Below are 19745 nucleotides of genomic sequence, written 5' to 3'. Positions count from 1 at the left end.
TGTTCACACTGTCTTTCAGTTTTTTCATTGCATAGTAGTGTTTTGAGCTTTCTTCTGGAGAAGTAACAAAAACATTTTTAAGTAACCCAGTGCCTGGTAGAGTCAAGGAGATAATTTTTTTTCTTTTTTTCTCTCTGCAAGTGATGTTTGTGTTACTTTGGAAGAATATTATCAAGAGATAACAAAGAAATTAATATGAACTTTAATATTTACCAAAAAGTTCAAAGGATGAATCCGTAATAATCTCAGTTCAGTGTTCATTCAAAAATATCATTGGCATTGCTGACATCGATACATTGTCAACACTCACCAACAGTGATCAAGCAAACACTTGCTTGGTTCATGCAATCAGGAGAAAATAGTTATCAAGTCACTGAACAACAACAACAATAAAATCAAACAAAGCATTTTGGTTAAACTCTTTTAATCTTTTTGTGTGTAGTGTGAAAGTAAATAAAATACCTGATCGATTAAAGGTTTTTTTCTGCTAATTGCTACAGAGTGCAATTCTTTGTCTTTTTTCCCTAAATTTATTTTCTTACATTTCCATACAATTAAGAAAATGACCCCTTATTTTTTCTCCACATTTCCTCCTTGGATTCTCTCAGATTCTCTAACCCTGTGTGCCTGATAAGCAGCTCCCAGTTATGCCACCATGATTTCTATTCCTGAGGGCAAGTTATAATTAAGAACAAGAAGGTAGGAGTGTCCTTTTCACCTCTCAGATTGCCGTGTTTGAGGATCTTTTTCCTTTCTGTGTGATCAAAATAGAATTACACTAAAGGAAGCAACACAAAGAAAAAATGCAATGAAAAGGCAAAAACATTCTACCCATAAAATGTTCAAAAACAAAATAACCTGCTTTTAATAGCATTGCTTATAATCTGGAGGGAAAACGTGAACAGAGCTACTGGGATTATATCAAATCCGTCTGGCAGTAATTCAAACATATTAAGTACTCACAGACCTCAGATAAACTATGATAAAAAATCTGAAGAAAAGACAACTTTGGGAAAGTCTATCCACCCCCATTTTGGGGGGGTACCAGGGATTGAACTCTGGACCTTGCTCCTGTGAGGCAGAGAGCAGAACCACTGAGCTAAATCCCCAGCCCACCCCTATTTTTAATGCAGTATCATCTACAGCCATACCACCCTGAAAGCGCCCTATCTCCTCTGATCTAAATATTGTATCTAGTATACTGATTACATATTCAGATAGTCATTCTTTCTAATAATTTTTGATTAAATATTTTGTTTACATAAATTAATTTTTATCATATGTAAAAATTCTCAATTCAGAACAAAAATAGACTAAGATGGACTATAGTGAATGGCTATTTGGGTTGATCACTGAACAATCCTAAGGACCATTCGCATTGTAGATTTTGTAGATTTAAGTATTTATTACAAGTTTTTGGAAGATAACAGTAGAGTTCCAATAAAATCACTTCATTGTGACAATCTGCCTATAGATAGGCATAAAGTATTTTTAAAAAGAGGATTTCCCTTGGCTGAAGTGTATCCCTCCAAAATGTACATATTAAAACCCGGACTACTGAGGTGGTAGTATTTGGAGATGGGACTCTTGGGAGATATTTAGATCTTGGTAACATGATGGTGGAACCTTCATCATAGGATTAGTACCTGTACCAGTAAATTTTAATTGTCATCTTTACCATATTAAGATATACCTGGAGAGGTGATTACATCATGGTATTTCTATATTTGTCAGTGGATTAATCCACTGATTTTCCTAGATGAATGTAGTATTAGCAAGTGAGAGCCAGTTGGAGGAGGTGGGCTGGGATGTCCCTTTGGAGGGTATATTTCTTGTGTACTCTCCCCTTGTGGTTAGCTTCTCAGCCACCATGAAGTGAGAAGCTCTGCTCAGCCACACTTTGGTGTGATGTTTCTGCCTGGGAGTAAGTCTACCATGTACTGACCCCTACAAAACCAGGAGGCAACTTCAAAGTCTCCTCCTTTGAGTTGTGGGTGTCAGATATTTTAGCAGAACAACAGGAAAACAGACCAATACAGTACACTACAGAGCTTTCACACTCTTCTGACCCTATGTGTGCCCAAAGAAGTCCTGCAAGCACACAGTGAGACAGCAGCCACCTTATGAGGAAAGAGGAGAACTCAGCATAAAACCAGCCTTGCTGGCTCCTTTATCTTGGACTTCTAATCTGAAAAACAGAGAAGGAACAAACTTTTGCTATTTAGTCTGTGTATTCTGTGGCATTTTGTTAAGATCACAGAAAGCATATAATGTTACAAAGAAGTAGGGTAATGCTATACCAAATACCTAACTATGTAGAAGCAGCTTTGGACTTGGGTAATAGGGATAAAGGCTGGAGTGATTTTAAGGTGTATGATATAAATGTGAATATTAAGTGTGATTCTGGTGAGATCTTGGAATTGAGGAAATTGAGAAGAAAAGGGAATTTTTGTTATAAAATAAAAAAGATCTTGGACTAGTTGTGTTCTGTTTGTGAAAAGAATCATGAGCTGAATATTCAGCTGAGATTTCTAAGGTATGTGTGTAAGGAACAGCTTAATTCTTCCTGATTGTACATGATAAAACGCAGAAGGATAAACATGAGTTGAAGAAGGAGTTGTTAAAGGAATATGTTTCAGAACTTGAAGATTTGGAAAAGTCCTAGCATATCATATTACAAAATATGAGAAAAGATTTTTTTCTGAAAATAATGCTAAGTATGTGGCTGTGCAATCATTCGACAAAGAGTTTATGGGTTAATGGGAGCAGATATTCTGACATTTTGAACAGAAGAGGATGAAGATGAAACAAAATAAATGAAAGCTGCCAGACATCATGGTTTGACATAGATTAGATGGTAGAGCTAGTTGGTCAAGAAAAGGGAAAAGTGGTCCCAAAGGCAACTCAAAGATGCTCAGAACCATGACAACGTTAAACACTGTGGACTGTCTCTACCAGAGCTGCAGAAACAAATCCTCCGGAGACTTAAACCTTACAGAGCTCAGGGAGCAGGACCTTCAGCTACAGGCTACAACCATGAGTGGCAACTCTACAGAATTTAAAGATGGGACCACCCTCTGTGGGTGATAACCTGGGGAGATGCTATTGACCGAATTGTGTCCCACATAAATTCATATGTTGAAGCTCTAAACTCCAATATGATGGGATTTTCCTATACGGCCTTTGGACAATAATTAGCTTTAGATGAATGCATGAGGGTGGGGCCCTCAAAATGGGATTCTTCACCTTATAAGAAGAAAGACAAGAAGTTGATTTAAAGAAATATCCTGAATGACTCCTACATTTGGTATGATGATGACATTCACCAAGCCAAGCAATACTTGAGTAATAAGTTGATTTTATGATAATTAATTGGGATATTTAGTGAATATCTAGATATTTTTTTCAGTAAAGTTGGATAAACAGGTCTGGAGAATGAGAATTGGGAGCAAATAGGTTTGCATGTTACTAATAATAACAACTAACCATTAAAGCATTAAGTGTTGGGTACTAAGTATTATACGTATGCTAACACACTTAATACTCACATAAACCCTGGAAGACAGGGATAACTATCCCCATTTTATAAACAAGATTCCAAGGCCTTAATCTGCTAAATAGTTCACCTCAGGTCACATAACTCCTCCATTTAAAAAGATTCAAACCCAAATACGCTTTTAAATGCATATTTAGTACTGTGATGGTTAAATTTAACTGGCAACTTTTTGGTCTGGGAGCTCCCTAGGAGATTAAAGCACACTTTTGGTTGTGTTTGTGTTTGTCATGGAGAATGATGTTCAATACTGTATCTGGTCCCTGGTCTTTCCCTTTAGTTGTCACTGTTCCCCTACCCTGCTTCCCAGCCACTGTAACCTAAGCAGTTTGTCCTGCTACACCCTTCTACCTTGGAGGTCCAAACTTGGAGCCAGCTGACTATGGACTGACCCCTGAAATTGTGAGCCAAATAAACCTCTTCACCTTTAAGTTACAATGTCAGGTATTTTGTTCAGCAATGGGAAATTGATCAATGCAAGTATAAACCCAATAAAAGGACCTGGATTGTCAGTCTTTCCTTTGCCACTTCTGAGCTGTGTGATTTTGGTTATGTTACTTACCCCCTTCTTACTTTATTTTCCTCATTTGTAAAGTGAGGACACCTAATGCTACCTATTGCAAAATAGTGCTTGGTATAGAGTGACACTAAGTCAAAGTCATTATTTTAATGAATATGGAAACCATGGAGGAAATGGAAATTTCTAGAATGAATATGGGAAATAAGAAAACAAGAGGATCTATGATTCTTTAAGGGGTAGATAGATAGACAGAAATGTACTATGGAAACTGTATTGTCATGCCAAGGAGGAAAGTGAGGCTTCCCAATCTGGAGCCTGGACAGAAGAATCTAGAAGCTTTGTTCTGCATGTGTTCTAATTGTCCCTAGAAAACACTGCTTTGTCCTAAGGTGATAAAATGGGAGGGAAGATACCAATCAAAAGCTTGGATGGACCAAATGTATGGTACATCTAAAGAGATTGAGCAAGCAAAAAATGCAAAGATTCAGTTTGGACAGCAGATGTAAATCTTGGAGAAGTTTCTTAAGCAGCTAATAGGGACTTTCTAGGATGTCTATAACCTTGTCAGCTGGTCAAAAGATGACTCTTTAAATTGGAGGTCTTACAAGAGCTGTGTTTGAAGGAAATAGTCCACATAGTAGGAAGCAATTAGAATGAAAGAGTATCATAAAAGCCGAGAGAGAGAAAAAATAGTTGTGAAAAGTCTATGTAAATAGGGAAGGGTAGACGGGGGAAGGGTGCACAGGTAATGGGGAAAAAATAAGAACCAAGATACACCATGTACAGGTACAAACACCCAATGATAAATGTAAACATATTGTATACCTAAAATGTACCAATAAAAGAATTTAAGCCAAAAAAAAAAAAAAAGAATATTAGAAGCTGAGGGATTTGAGTAAGATCTCATTTTTTCCCAACATCCCCAAAGTAGTTAATCACTATAAAAGTTTGATGAGATAAGAAGTTCATTTAGCCTCATGTTTTATGATTTAGGAAAATTAGGCAACAATAATAACCTGGTTTGAGACACACAGCTCCTGATAGTGCTGGCATTTGAATGAGAAAGACTGGTTCCAGATTTTGTCCCTGTCCTCATCTGCCTTACTCTTTGAAATGGCTCACATTGCTACATTACTTTTGGTTCTGCAAAGAGATAACTTGTTTGTGTCATTTTCCCTCTACATCCTCCACACTAAAAAGCCTAGATGGGGGTAGATGACTGGCACATTTTTAGTTTGTGAGGTATTTCCCTCTCCAATTTTTATTTATGCTCTGAAGTCTCTCCCTTTTCCTAAAGTTTCAGTTTTTATAGCCAGTTTTTAAAAAGAACTAAATATTTTGTTTTTTTACTTCCATATTTGCCTGAAATTTCAACAGTTTCAGAGGAGTATTTCTGAAACTCTCAAGCAAGAAGAAAAAGAGTGGCAAAAGATAAAAAAGGTTAATATTTTCAAACTACTTAACAGATTGTTGAATGAGGAAAGGTGGTGATAAACACTATTACCCGCCTCCTAAAATAAGAAGGGTTAGCTAAACAACACCTATGATTGAAGAAATTTGAAAGGGAAAAAGTATCTCTGAACATGTTATATCTGTGTTTAAAAAGAGAGCAAGACAAAATAATAGAAACACCAGAAACTTAGAAGAGTTTACTTCACTTATCTCTTTTCCCACAATAAGAAGTGCAGAGTAATACTCTTTAAAGCTTAGATAAACACAGAGCACTGTTGCACACATCATGGATCCCAGCTCTCCAGAGGCTGGGGCAGGATCACCACGAGCTCGAGGGCAGCCTGGGCTGCATAGTGAGTTCAAGGCCAGCCTGAATTACAGAGTGACACCCTGTCTGAAGAAAAGACAAAAACAAAACCACAAAAATAAAGCTTGGATGATTCCAAACTTATACTGAATTTGAAGGTCTTACCAAGGTCCTAATGATTCTTAAGAATATCAGTACTCTCAATGATTGCAAAAGATGTATTAAGGATCAATAAACTCTAAAATTTTAAATAGCCTGTCTTGGAATTATTTCAATCTTAATTAAAGTTGCAATTATAAATAAGCAGAATTTACTTGAATATTAATGATGGTTAAATGAATAAACAACTATGAAAAGAATAAAAGGCCCAGTAATAAATTATTTTAATACAATGTTAAACATCCTGAATCTATATGTAGTAATCTTACAATAGAATATTCAAAAAGTATATGATACAGTACAAGAAAGCAAAATATCATAATTTATTCCTTGCCCTAAAAGTTTTATTTTCTATGTATATTTTCCATTAGCAGTGGATCTATTAATTATCAAATTCTGTTGCATAGAGACAGTGAAAGAATTCATTTGGGTGGATTTGATTGTTGAGGTAAATATAGTATGTGAAAATTAATATTAAACTAAATTCAAAATTCAAGTTTCCCCATCCTACACTTACTCTCTAGTTCAAAAGTTTTTAACTTTGGGCGTACTTCAGATTGTCTGGGGAACATTTAAAAATACCATTTACTGAATCCTACCCAAGGGAATTAAATCAAAATCTCTGTAGGTGGAGAATTAGTGTTTTTCAGAATCTTTCCAGTGATTCCAGTGAGCATCGCAGGCTGAGAACCATCTCTCTGGGAGATTAGAATTTCAGGTATGAAGAGACAGTGTTAGCTTAAAGCTACTTCATTCATTTGTTCTTTCACCACAAAAATTTGTATGTTATGATCCTGCAATAAAGTATGTTAAGGAGATCTAGGGTACACAGAAAAATAACAGAGAGCCCTCATTCTCCAAAAACCAAGAGATTAGAATGAGGGAGAAAGGACAAGTGAACTGTGATCTTAAAAGATGTAAATTTTAAAATTATACCAAGCACAAGTATATCTGGCTACATAGTGAAAGTTACTGAAATTGAAAAAAACAATTAAGAATATTTTTATTATTCACTAAGTTTATTGGTAAATGTTAGGTATACATTATGGTCACATTCATTATTGGGAATTTTTAGCTGTACGTGATGTATTTTGGTTCTTATTTTTTTCCATTCCTCTTCCATCCCTTCAACCCTCCACCCCTCCCTATTTATATAAGCTTTATTTCTGTTTTTTCCTTCTTTTTTCATGTTTTTCTTTCATCTCTTTCCATCCCCTCACCTCTCTTCCCTAGTTCCCTTTCTACTTTGAACATTTTCTTTCTATTTCACATTATCTATTATACATTTTTGTCTTCATTTACACTTTCAGTTTCTCACGCTAGAGAGACAATTTGGTATTTACTTATGTGTGTCCTATTTATTTCACTTAAGAGTAGTGATATGCATCTATCTAGCTAAAAATGTCTCTAGTCTATCATTCATTATGGCTGTGTAGTACTCCATTTTATATATAAAAAAACCCCACATCTTCTTTATCCATTCAAAAGTTGACAGGCATTTGGGTTGTTTCTAAGATTTAGCTATTACAAACCATGCTTCTATAAATATGGGTGTGCATATATCATTGTGGTATGATGCTTTTAATTCTTTTTTTTTTTTTTTTTGGTACCAGGGATCAAACTTGAGTCCTTGCGCTTGTGCAGCAAGCGGCAAAACCACTGAGCTAATTCCCCGGCCAGATGCTTTTAATTCTTTTGGGAAGATACCCAGTAGGGGAATAGGTGAGTCAAATGGGCCTTCTAGTCCTAATTTTTGAGGAATCTCCACACTGATTTCCACAGTGGTTGCACTAGTCTTCGCTCCCACCAACAGTGGAGAAGGGTTCCTTTTTCTCCACACAAATTGGTTGATTTCTTGATAGCAGCCATTCTTTCTGGGGTGAGATGGAATCTCAGCATTGTTTTCATTTGCATTTTTCCAATGACCAGTGATGCTGAACAATTTTTCATATGTTTATTTGCTGCTTCTACTTCTTCATCTGAGAAATGTCTATTCATTTCAGATGCCCATTTTTGGATTGGGTATCTAAATTTGGAGAGGTTGATTTTTTTTAAGTTCTTTATATATTGTAGATAGTAGTCCTTTGAGGAATAGCTGGTAAAAATTTTGTCCCATATTGTGTGTCTCTTCACTCTGTTAGTAGTTTCTCTTGCTGTGCAAATACTTTTTAGTAAGATGAGATCCTAGATGTTGAGTCTTTGTGCTAGTCCCTGTGTGACTGAGGTTTTGTTCATAAAATCTTTTCCTATGCTAATGTCTTCAAGAGTTCTACTGAACCTATCTTCTAGCAGATTTAGTGTTTCTGTTTTAATACTAGATCTTTGATCCATTTTGACTTTAGTTTAGTTCATGGTGAAAGATCTGGGTCTAGTTTTAATCTTTGGCAAGTTAAAAAACAATTTTTCCAGCACCATTTATTAAAGTGGCTATCTTTCCTCCAGTGAAGGTGTTTGGCTCCTTTGTCAAAGATGAAGTGGCTGAGTATGTCTGGAGTTGTTTCTGCATCTTCAAATTTGTTCCATCATTCCTGGGTCTGTTTCTTTGCCAGTACCATGTTGTATTTATCACAATAGTTCTGTAGTATAGTTTCAAGTTGGGGATTGTGATAGTCACTGCCTTGTCTTTGTTGCCTAGAATTGCTTTTGTTATTCTAGGTCTCTTCTGGTTCCAAATGAATTTTTGGATCATTTTCTCTAGTTCTATGAAACATGCTATTAGAATTTCAATCAGGATTGCATTGAATCTATATAGCAGTTTTGGAAGTATGGCCATTTTCACTATATTGGTTCTTCCTACCCAAGAAGAAGGTATTTTTTTCCATTTTATGATATCCTCTTCCATGTCTTTTTTCATAGTGCTGTAGTTCCTATGTTCATTAGGGAGATTTGCTTGTAATTCTCCTTTTTGGTTGTATTCTTCTCTCATTTTGGAATCAGGCTAATGCTTGCTTCCGGGATTGAATTTGGGAGTCTTGCTTTTCTTTCAATTTCATTAAAGAGTTTGAGAAATAGTGGCATTAGCTCTTCTCAAATTTCTTGTAGAATTCAGCAGTGAAGCCACTGGGACCAGGGATTTTCTTTGTTGGTAAGTTTTAATTACATTTCAATTTCATGATTGATATTGGGTTATTTAGAATTTTTATATCTTCTAGTTCAACTTTGGTAATTCATGTGTTTAGGAATCTGTCTATTTCTTCTGTGTTTTCCATCATATTGGAGTACAGGTGCTCAAAGTAGGTAGTGATGATCCTCTGGATTTCTGCTGGATCTGTAGTAATTTCACACTTTTCATTCCTAATTTCATGGATTTGATTCTTTTCTTTCCTTTTTTTGATAAGGGTTTTTAGGAGTTTGTACATTTTATTTATTCTTTTGTTGAACCAACTCTTTGATTCACTGATATTTTGTATCATTCAGTTAGTCTCCATTGCATTGATTTCTGCTCTGATCTTTATAATTTCCTCCCTTGTATGAGCTTTGGATTTGTCTTGCTCTTCTTTTTCTAGGAGGTTAAGGTTCAGCATTAGGTTTGAGCTTGCTCTGTTTTACTAATATGGGCATTCACTGCTATGAAGTCCCCTTGTAGGAGTGCTTTCAGGGTGTCCCATGAATTCCATTATGTTGTATAGGCATTACTTTGCTTTTACTTGAGCATGTGCTATGAGCTAGCATGTGGTATATTTTGAAGAACGAACTGTATGCAGCTAAGAAGAATGTGTGTTCTGATTTTGTGGGGTAGAACACTCTGTAGATGTCCATTAAATTTATTTGTTCAAAAGTTTGGTTCAGTTGTAGTATTTCATTGTTGATTTTTTGCCTAGTTTACCTATTTATGATAGTGGGGTATTGAGGTCCCCTACTATCATTGTATTAGTGCTTATTTGATTTTTCATATCAGTTAATATTTACATGATATAACTGGATTCACTGGTATTTGGTGCATATATATTTATGATTGTCAGTTCTTCCTCTTGGATAGTTCCCTTACAAGGATGTAGTAACCTTCTTTGTCACTCTTAATTAGTTTTAGTTTGAAATCCACTTTGTATACAAATAAGATAGCTACTCCTGCTGTTTTCTGGGTTCCTGTCCCATGGAGTATTGTTTTCCATCCTTTGACTTTCAGCCTATGAATTTATTTTTGAATTAAGTGTGTTTCTTGTATGGAGCATACTGTTGGATCTTGCTTCTTGACCTATTCTGCCAGTCTATTTCTTTTGATTGGTGAATTGAGACCAATAACATTGATGATTATAACTGATAATGTATTCAGTTATCATTGTCGTGATATTTTACTCTTATTTACTCTTTTATTTTTTTTTTAATTTTTCCTCTTTCCATTCAATTTCTTGCCTTGACTGATGGCTTCATTTTGGTGGGCCTTGTGGAGTTGTGACTCTCATTGTCTTTTTCTAGTAAATTGTTTAGAATCGTTTGGAGTGTTGGTTTGGTATTCATGAAGTTCCTCAGGTGTTCTTTGTAGTGAAAGTATCTCATTTCTCCATCGAGTTTGAAAGATAGTTTTGCAGGATATATCAATCTGGGTTAGAGGTTGTTTTCTTTTAGGGCTTGAAATACTTCACTCCAGGCTCTTCTTGACTTGATGGTTTGTGTTGAAATGTCTGGTGTGATTCTGATGGGCTTTTCTTTGTATGTGATTTGCTTCTTTTCTCTAACTGCTTTTAATATTTTGTTCTTCTGTTGGATTTTTGTAATCAAATTCTTTTCCCCTGTTTGGGAAGTTTTCTGCCATTACTTCTGTTTACAGGTTTTTTATGTCATTTGTGATATCTCCTGCTTTTTCATTGACGCTGATCAATCTTATGTTATTTTTTTTTTGCATCATCTAGCAGCTGTTGCATTGATTTCTCATTGTTTCTTGCTATTTTTAAGAACTCTCTCTCTTTTTGTGATCACTAAGTACAATCCTATCTTCTATGTCTGAGATTTTGTCCTCACATTGGATCATTCTGCTGCCTATACTTTCAGTGGAGTTTTTAATCTCCTGGATATCTGTTTGAATCTGTTTCATGGATTCTATTTCTTTCCTGTGCTAGGTGTTAATGGGTTTCATCATGTTCCTGAGATTTTTTAAATCTGTATCTGTTCTAGAGTCACTAAGCTTATCTTTCATTCTGGTCACCATCTCTGTAGTTATCTTGGAAATTATTTCTGATTTCATTTTTTTCTGAGAGCCTCTTTCATTTGTTTTTTTTTTTTACTTCAGTTGTTACCAGTTCAGAGAGGCTGGTTGGTTGACTTTTGGATTTTTCCACCTTATAGCCCACCCCGCCCCGGACTTCCCTTTGCTGAGCTGGAAGACTGGGTTTGCATCTTGTTTAGGTGTCTTCTCATTTTTATATTTTTGTTGCTGATGTTTTTGATTTAATTCCTGGGTTGATAGTTTTATATTATTTACTGCAATTGTCTTTATTGCTAGTATTTAGAACCCTTAGGGAGTGATACTTCTCAGAGGTGTCTTCCAGGTACAGCTGGTCTTTGGGTTTGAGTCTTTAATGACCCTTAGGCAATCTCAGTTTTGGTATAATAGGAAGGACAACTGACTAGAACAATCATGTCACCTTGGTCAAAGTAATACCATCAGCATCAACAATAGCATCAAACACACTTAGAAAATGACAAATTCTGGTAACTATTAATTTGTCACCTTTAACTGCATGAACTGGACTTGAAGTTATATATCAAAATCATAGACAAACCAGAAATGTTTTCAGTAAATGAGCCCTTCAGTATAATGAATTTACCCTCTAGTAAGAAGATTTAGAGGGATTGGGGAGGGATAGAGAAATAGAAGAAGAGGAAAGCGTTAGTGATAGGGCTAGAGGAAACAGGAAGATCATGTAAACTTTAGGGAACTGGTGAAGACAGGAGGAAATGAGAGAAGGAAGGAACTAAAACAAGAACAGAACAAACTAATGGCAACAGGAAAATCAGAGACTGTATTCACACTCTTATAGAAATAAGAACAATTAAGAAAAAACATAACAGTAGAAAAACAGGCACAAGAAAGGAGAGAAATGAAGGAGAGGAAAAAAAGAAAAAAATCACCTTCAAGGCATGTCTCTGCTGTCACTGGTAGACAATGTGGGCAGCAGCATGCAGATCCCAGTAGATTAATCTCAGCAAGCCAGCCTTAGTCCACTGAGATTCAGGCTGGTTTCTGGCTGGGAGGCTGGAATTGAGCTCCCTTATCTTATGTGGATTTCAACTCTGCACAGTTTTGCTGCAGATTTGAACCCCCTGTTCCCCACAGCAAGACTGAGTTATGGTATGAGGTGCTGATCCCAACCACTCACCTACCACTGTAGTCCACTGTGTCTTTATTACAGTGACTCTCTTTGCTGTCCCAGTGTTCTTCAGTTCTCAACCATAAGCCTCAGAGAGGCCCTCTCTCTTCTGCTCACCACTCTGGCATCTTCTGGAGCTCAGAACAATGGTATTTCTGTTCTCTGCTGCTGTCTGGGTCTGGCCATGACTCTCATGGGCTGTCTACTACTAATGGCCCCCAGGGGTGCTCCCGCTGGTGAAGGCACACTTGGGTAGATGCAGGCAGCTTCTCTGATGAAGGAACATGAGGGTGGTCAAGTGCACAGTGGGTGGTCCTGCTGTTAAAGGTGCACATGGGCAGTCTAGCACATCTGAAGATAACTCAAAGTTGGCAGGGTATGAAACATGTTGAAGAACAAAAATGAGATTCAAAATGAGCTTAGATGGCTGGAATACTGGGCTGTTCCATCCTCTTCATGGCCAAAAGAGAGAAGCTGTTGCCAAGGATTCTACCCTCCATTGCTGAGAAGAAACCTGGAATAAGAGGAGAGGCAAAAACTGGGAGAGGAAGAAGGACAAAAGGGGATAGGAGCAGCAGTGGCTGTGGTGTTAGTGATGGTTGAAGGAGAAGGAAGCAGAAGGAGGAGGCTGCTTCTGTGCCAGCTGCTGAGAATGCTCTGGTGAGAGGCAGAGCTGGGTACTTAAGTGGGTGTATGTCTGGGTGTATTTAGAGTGTGATTATTCCAATTCCAACCTGGAATTGTGGTTCTTGCAGTCAGGCTGAAGTCAATAATTGAGAATTCTTACAAAAAACATTGGAAAACTTTGAACATAATAAATTATTTTTTGAAAAGAAGAAAGTAGGTATTAGGAATATATAATTATTTTGATATTTTAGGTCAAAGTTATGTGAGGGATTAATGGCAAAATGAGAATCCATCAGAGGGAGAAAAGTGAGGAATACTGTTGTGGCAAACAAGATTTATAAACTCAAGGCCTGTGGTGAGGAGTCGGACTTCTGTGTGATCTCTAAGCCTGGTTTTTGGATTATGGTCTATATTAGTCTGGTTTTCCATTACTATAATGAAATATCTGAAACAGGCTAACTTTGTAAAGAAAAGAGGTTTACTTAGCTCATATTTTAAGGAGTTCAAAGTTCTAAGAGCAAAAATCACAACACAGGCTCTAGTGAAGAACCTCTGTCCCCCTTGGTTGTATTACCTCAGGGAACATGGTAAGGATAGGAGCATGTGTGGGAGGAATAAATCAGATCATCAAACAGGAAGACAGAGAGGCTGCATGGAGCCAAACTCAAGCTTTTATAAGAATTTCCTCTCTAGAACTAACCTGAGTCTCACTAGAAATAGCTCAGTCTCTTCTGAGAGCATTGTTCCACTGACCCAGTGATCTCCCTCTGGATCCTATCACTTCAAGGTCCACATGATCTCCTAAAGCTTCCAATATGGAGACCAAGTCTTCAACACGCAAGTGTTTGGAGAGATAGACATAAATCATACCCAGACTGTAGCACGCTCCTCTAATATCCAATGACTGGGGAAAGATGTGGAGAGAAGCAAGATGTTTGGATGTTTTGAGTTTGAGTTGGTGGGATATCAGGTTGATGTCCAGCAGGCAGCATGGTGTGAGGTAATGGTTTAGGAAAAGGCTTGCAGAGACAAAAGTGGAAGAGACAAGAGCTGTGTCTGAAAGAAGATTAGAAAATTAAAGGAAAGAAAACCAATCCTCAGGAAGTTGTATGCATACTAGGACAAAAAGGAAAGATGAAGTTAGAAAGGTTGTCATAGTTAAGAGAGGTCAATGAAGCCAAGAATACTGCTTAATTTGGAGGTGATCAATAATGTCAAAAATCAAAGAAGATTCAGAATTAATCTTAAGAAAAGACCACAAGTTTGATAACAAAAGCTGCTTTTAACAAAAAAGTTTGGATATAGGGAGCCAAAGTGAAAGTGGCTGGAGCAGTGAATATCAAGGAGTGAAAATAAACTGTTCTTTAAAGAAATGTAACCTTTAAAAGGAAAAAGATGACTAGAAGCTGATAGATCAGTAAGGCTGTAATATATTTTTTCACTGAAGGAATAAAATGAATTGGCTCTTTGCCTCTTTGCAGAGGAGCTTGTTGAAAGGGGTTTTCAGTTTGTTTTTTTTTAATATAAAAGGAGAAAATGGCTGGGTGACTAAAAATCATTTGAGAACTGTGATCTCCTTTTCCTTGGGAGTCCTTAGGTGAAATCAACTAGTGTGGCTTGATTAATATAAAAACTTCAAGTGGAAATGAAATTCACAGAAAAATAAAATAAGGCTGATGCAGTAGTTTATTCTGGTAGTTATTTGAATATTATTAAGAAGTAATAAGAAGCTAAATATTCCAGAATTCCAATATAAAAATTTACAAATATACTACAAAGTAGAAAGGAAAAAATATAAATATATACTGTGTGAATATCAAACATCATTGTAATGTATATTATTTATAGATTCAATTAATAAAATTAAGGTACACATTATTATAGGTATTATAATAAGCAGAACACTGGATAAAATGAAGGAAATAATTAGCTAAGACAATTAAAGCAAAATAATAGTATTTTGTTTCATAAATTTGACCTAATGAAGAAAGGTTCTTCAATTAACTTTTTGTAATTTTTCAAATGCTTAAAAAGTTCTTTTCACATTCTCAGTGGTCAGGAAAATGCTGAAGGGGAATATGTAAACTACTTCTATATATATTCTTCTGATTCCTTCATTAACAAATAGTTTTATGTCTTGTTTGATAATTTTACAATTTTTATTACGCTTTTTTTCTTTTCAGGAAATGCTGCAGTTTCAACTAAATTAGACTTGCAGCCGCTATCCCAATTTTGTTAAAATATTTGCAGTTTGCATTTATTATCTTTATTTTGTGTACTTGAAGACGTCTTTGCAGACTTACCTTTCTCTTTCAGTACTGTCTTACTTATACAGCACTGGAGTGGCACCATTACAATTTTCAGTACTACAGTGTTTGCATATTGTGTTAGGCAGTGACCTCTTTAGAATTGTAGAATCTTTTTGTTTTTTTGTTTTGTCTTTTTTGTATTTGTATTTCCACAAATAAATCATTTAATTTAATCTTATGACATAAAAAATACCAAATATAAAGTAAAACAATGTAATACAAACAAAATTATTACTTAATTTTTTCTTTGAAATTGGTACCACAGTTGAATGCAGAAATACTAAAAACCTGTGCTGAAATCAGTAAGTTGAATTATTAATAATATTATACAACTTTTTTCTTAAAATAATGGATGACATTCTAACTAGGTAGATTTTTATACATTAGACCTATATGTACACTGGTTCAAATTTGCATAAGGCTCTGTGATACTTTGTAATTTAATTAATGTGACTGACCCTATTGTAAAGTAATAAAATTGTTAGGGATATAATTGTTCATTAAAAGAAGCTATTCTTTTACCTTTTAGTTAATCTTTTGCACTGAACTGAAATGCTAGTCAGGGGAAAGCATATTAATATTGTTTAAATTGTGTTTTTACCCTTTGCATTGTTTCTTACATTTAAAAAAATCAATTAACATATTACATTGTATTTTGTTTGAAGAAAATTATTTGTAACATTACTTTGCCTTTGTAATATTTGCATTTCACATATGTGACAATAAATGATATATATGTAAAAGCAATTCTGTATAAAAGTTCCAGTTTCAATAATTATATATCATGTCTTAGATGGTAAAAAAAAAAGCTTGCATTTTTCAATTTGACTTTTAGCATTTTACATTTTACTTATGTTTCTAATTTCATTTATTTTCTGACATTTCTCAATCCGTTTATGTATCAAAACACACTTGTTTACACATATATACAGAGATGATCTGATTGTATGCTTTCACTTAAATGTTTTATTATTCCTACAATAACTGAGTTCATCTTCATCTCTTTCCTAATCTTATCCATTATCTTATCAATTATCTTTCTTCAAAAATATTATATAAATCATAGCTGTGCTATAAATTTCTGATCACCATGGCATGAAATCTTTACAAAGTCTTTAGTCTTTAATATTTGTACCATTAATTTATTAAATATATACTTTTCTTTTGTAAAAAGTAGTGAATACTACAGAAATAAGTAAAAAAACCCCTCATATTTCTATATCTTGCATTTTACATGGGAACATGATAAGATTGAAAATACATGTATTTATTCTGATAAAGTTGAATATATATTCTTAAATTTTACAGGTAATGTGTGTATATTTTTTTATAAAAAGACTTCAATAACAGTGAAATGTAGTAATTTAATTTTGATGAACTTATTACAAATTTTCAAAATTCATCTATTTTTTCATAACTGATGATTCCCTGAAAGAGTGAGTGACTGGTATTACAGTCATTTTTTAAGAAGGAATCTGATATTCACAGAATAAGAATTTGACCATAAAGATTTGATTTTATTATTTAATTGGTTAGAGAAACAGCACACGTGAGTTTAGAAGTCTTCTAATCCAGTGACTCTCAAAATATTTGTAGTGAAAGTTCATTTCTCACTGATTCCCAATCATTATTTTTAGTAATATAATATAATTGAATTACTAGAAAAAATTTTAAAATAGGTTGAGCAAAACACGATTTCAAATTTGTTAGATTTAACAGCTATCAATTTTTTTTTACAAATAACTGTATGGGCTCCTAAATTGTTATCCTTTAATTTCTTCTTTTTGGTACTGGGAATTGAACTCTGGACCTTACGCTTGCAAGGCAGGCAGTGGCACCACTAAGCTAAATCCCCGGCCATAAATCGTTATCCTTGACGGGCTTATTGTTTTGAATGGATAAAATAGCACATAGATGAAGCCCAGTCCCAGACGCTTGGTGTATTGTCTTGTCAATCATGGTATATCTCTTCTAAGAGAATTATCTTCATCCAGAATGTTGGTCACCTAATTGCCATGCTTACTCACACATGATCTGTGCCTTCCATTATTTGGATCCAAAGGATAGTCTGGCTTTTTGGGCCAGGTTGGAAAACATAGCTGGGCCCATCAGTTTTTTTGTCATTGGATTTAGATCTAATATGTGAAGAAAGGATTTTAAGGACATTGTATGTTATTTTATATGCTTAAAGTAAGAGCTAGCAAGCCAGGGATTTAGCTCAGTGCTGCCTCCACCGGCCTCTCAAGTACAAGGTCCCGAGTTTGATCCCCAGTACCAAAAAAAAAGAAAAGAAAAAAAGAAAAAAAGGAGCTAGCAGAAACTCTGAGTAATCTGTGAAAGCTATGTTAGGTCAGGGCAGAAAGAGGAATATGTGCAATACAGCTAAGTCATATTAATAGTCTCAACACTAAACATTAAAGAACTGCCAATGTTGAGGTACATAAAGCTGTCCTAACACTGTAATTACCGACAGTTTAAAAGCCCTTAACCCCAGCATGAAACAACATTTTCCTTGAATGTCCTACGCTATAGATTAGATACCAGTTGCTATGCAATGAACATATATATTCTAGCTGGCATAAAATGGTCTTCTAAATTATTAAAAAATATTTAGTTTAACCAAAACTTAGTATCTGACTTTTCACATTATATAAAATAAAATAAATGCCATTGTGAAAGACAAGTTAGAGGCATCCAAATCTCTGAAATGAGATTGTAAGCCAAACTGCAAACTGTGTCGGTCAAGTGGAACTACCTGTTTGCTACTCAAAATCTGTTTCCTATAAACCCATATATCTAGATTGACTGCAACATTGTCATAATTATAGTTTGATTTTGCTTGAGTGAATTTCTTAAAATTTATACCGAATTACCACAACAATAGATGAGCTTCCAAAATTCACCATCCATGTGTATGTTCTCTGATTTGCAGTACTCTTTAGAAAAAAAGAAACCCACCGTTTAATGGACCAGACATGTACTTTTAGTTGTAGCATCTAGATATGTAATATGTGAGAGAGGCTTCTGGAGTCACACCAGAAATGAAAGGTGCAAGTCTGAGATTGGGTGCACTGTGATTTTCAAAACATGTTTTATCACCTTGTGCTCTTTTTAAAAGTCATTTAAATGTAAGTGTTCGGATTGCTTTTTACTCTTCAGTTATATTAAAATAGCATATTTTCTTTGAGTAAAACATTATTGTTCTAGATAAAAATTGAAATTTAACTTCTGATTTTTACTTTTCAGAAAATTCTAAATTTTAAATTATTGCTAAATGAAATGGTTTGTGTCAGATGTTAACAATATGGGGCCTTAGATTTAAAAAGTTCCATGTAATCTTATTGAGCCAGTAGGTCATAGAAACAAGAGAAAATGTGTTTGAATCACAGGAGAGAAGTGATGTTGGATGGATATGTGAAATGCTTGCTGTTGTAGTATCAGCTGATTGATAGCAGTGATTCTCTGAAGGGTTCCAACATTATGCTTTTTAAAAACTGGAGATTAGTGCAACCATGGTGAACGGCACAGTGACACTCTGGCAAAGAAAAAGGGCCAGGGCTGGCAAAATGTGGCAGGTGTCAAAATAAAAGGTTAGGCTCTGGGCCTGGGGACCCATCTGTCAGATAAAAAGTATGATAAGGCAATTAATGTATTTATTTATGTTGCTCATGACAAACCATGTATTCCATAAAAAATGATCAATTTAGACATCTTCAACTGTTCTCTAGACATTAGAAGTAATATAAAAATAAAATGCTCTAGGTGAAAAGCAAGATCTAATAATAAAATGTGTTGTTTATATAATCAAGTAAAGTTAACTTTGGGATATTACAGCAGTACATATTGAAGAATTAAATTATTAATAGAACATTTAACAATAAGAGAAGTTATATTATGAACATAAAGGATTGGTGTTTGTTGGAAGATGATTTTGGCAACATTTCTCTTCAATTCAGTATTACACTTACTAAGATAGATTTCATAATTTTATAATAAAATGAGGCCCAGAAAATACAAAACGGAAACTGTGATATGCAATCTACATGTTCTACAGTTTCTTTAAATGTTTTGTTCACAACCTTGTCATTATTAGAGCTTTCATTTTCACTTTGTGACTAATCCTGACTCCTCTATAATTTATTTATTATTTATGTAGCTTTCTCACTACTTCTGTTTCACAATCTGTTTAAATTAGAGTATATTTCAATTTTATGTTTATCAGTGATACTTTTGCATAGATAAAATAAATTTTCAAAAGCTTCTAAAATGTCATGTTACTTTACAGGTCAATAAAAACCTAACCCAGAATTATGAGACAAATGGGTTTTAATGCGGTCCCAAATTTTATTCAAAGACTGATCTTTTCTATACTTTCCCTTGAACAAAGATTAAAAGCTCCCAGTTACTATATTTTAATAACTAAAGTATGCATCTAATTGTAGTATCAGATTTTGAACAGAAATAACATGTGCATTGCTAATGTAACACGCTCTATAGAAGGAAAAGTCAA

The 19745-nt window shown here is 34.8% G+C and overlaps 1 protein-coding gene across 6 annotated transcripts in view; it reads left to right on the top strand.

Annotated features, from left to right (window-relative positions):
* Positions 1-19745, top strand: part of LOC110346572 (uncharacterized) — a 114601-nt gene that overhangs the window by 62841 nt on the left and 32015 nt on the right. The window lies entirely within an intron of this gene.

The sequence above is a fragment of the Heterocephalus glaber genome, unplaced genomic scaffold (genome assembly GCF_053883595.1).
Source record: "Heterocephalus glaber isolate CG9 unplaced genomic scaffold, H.glaber_assembly_v1.0 deba00001442, whole genome shotgun sequence".
NCBI classification, from domain to species: domain Eukaryota; kingdom Metazoa; phylum Chordata; class Mammalia; order Rodentia; family Bathyergidae; genus Heterocephalus; species Heterocephalus glaber.
The sequence above is the reverse complement of the archived record's forward strand: the minus strand, read 5'-3'. Positions and strand labels throughout refer to the sequence as shown.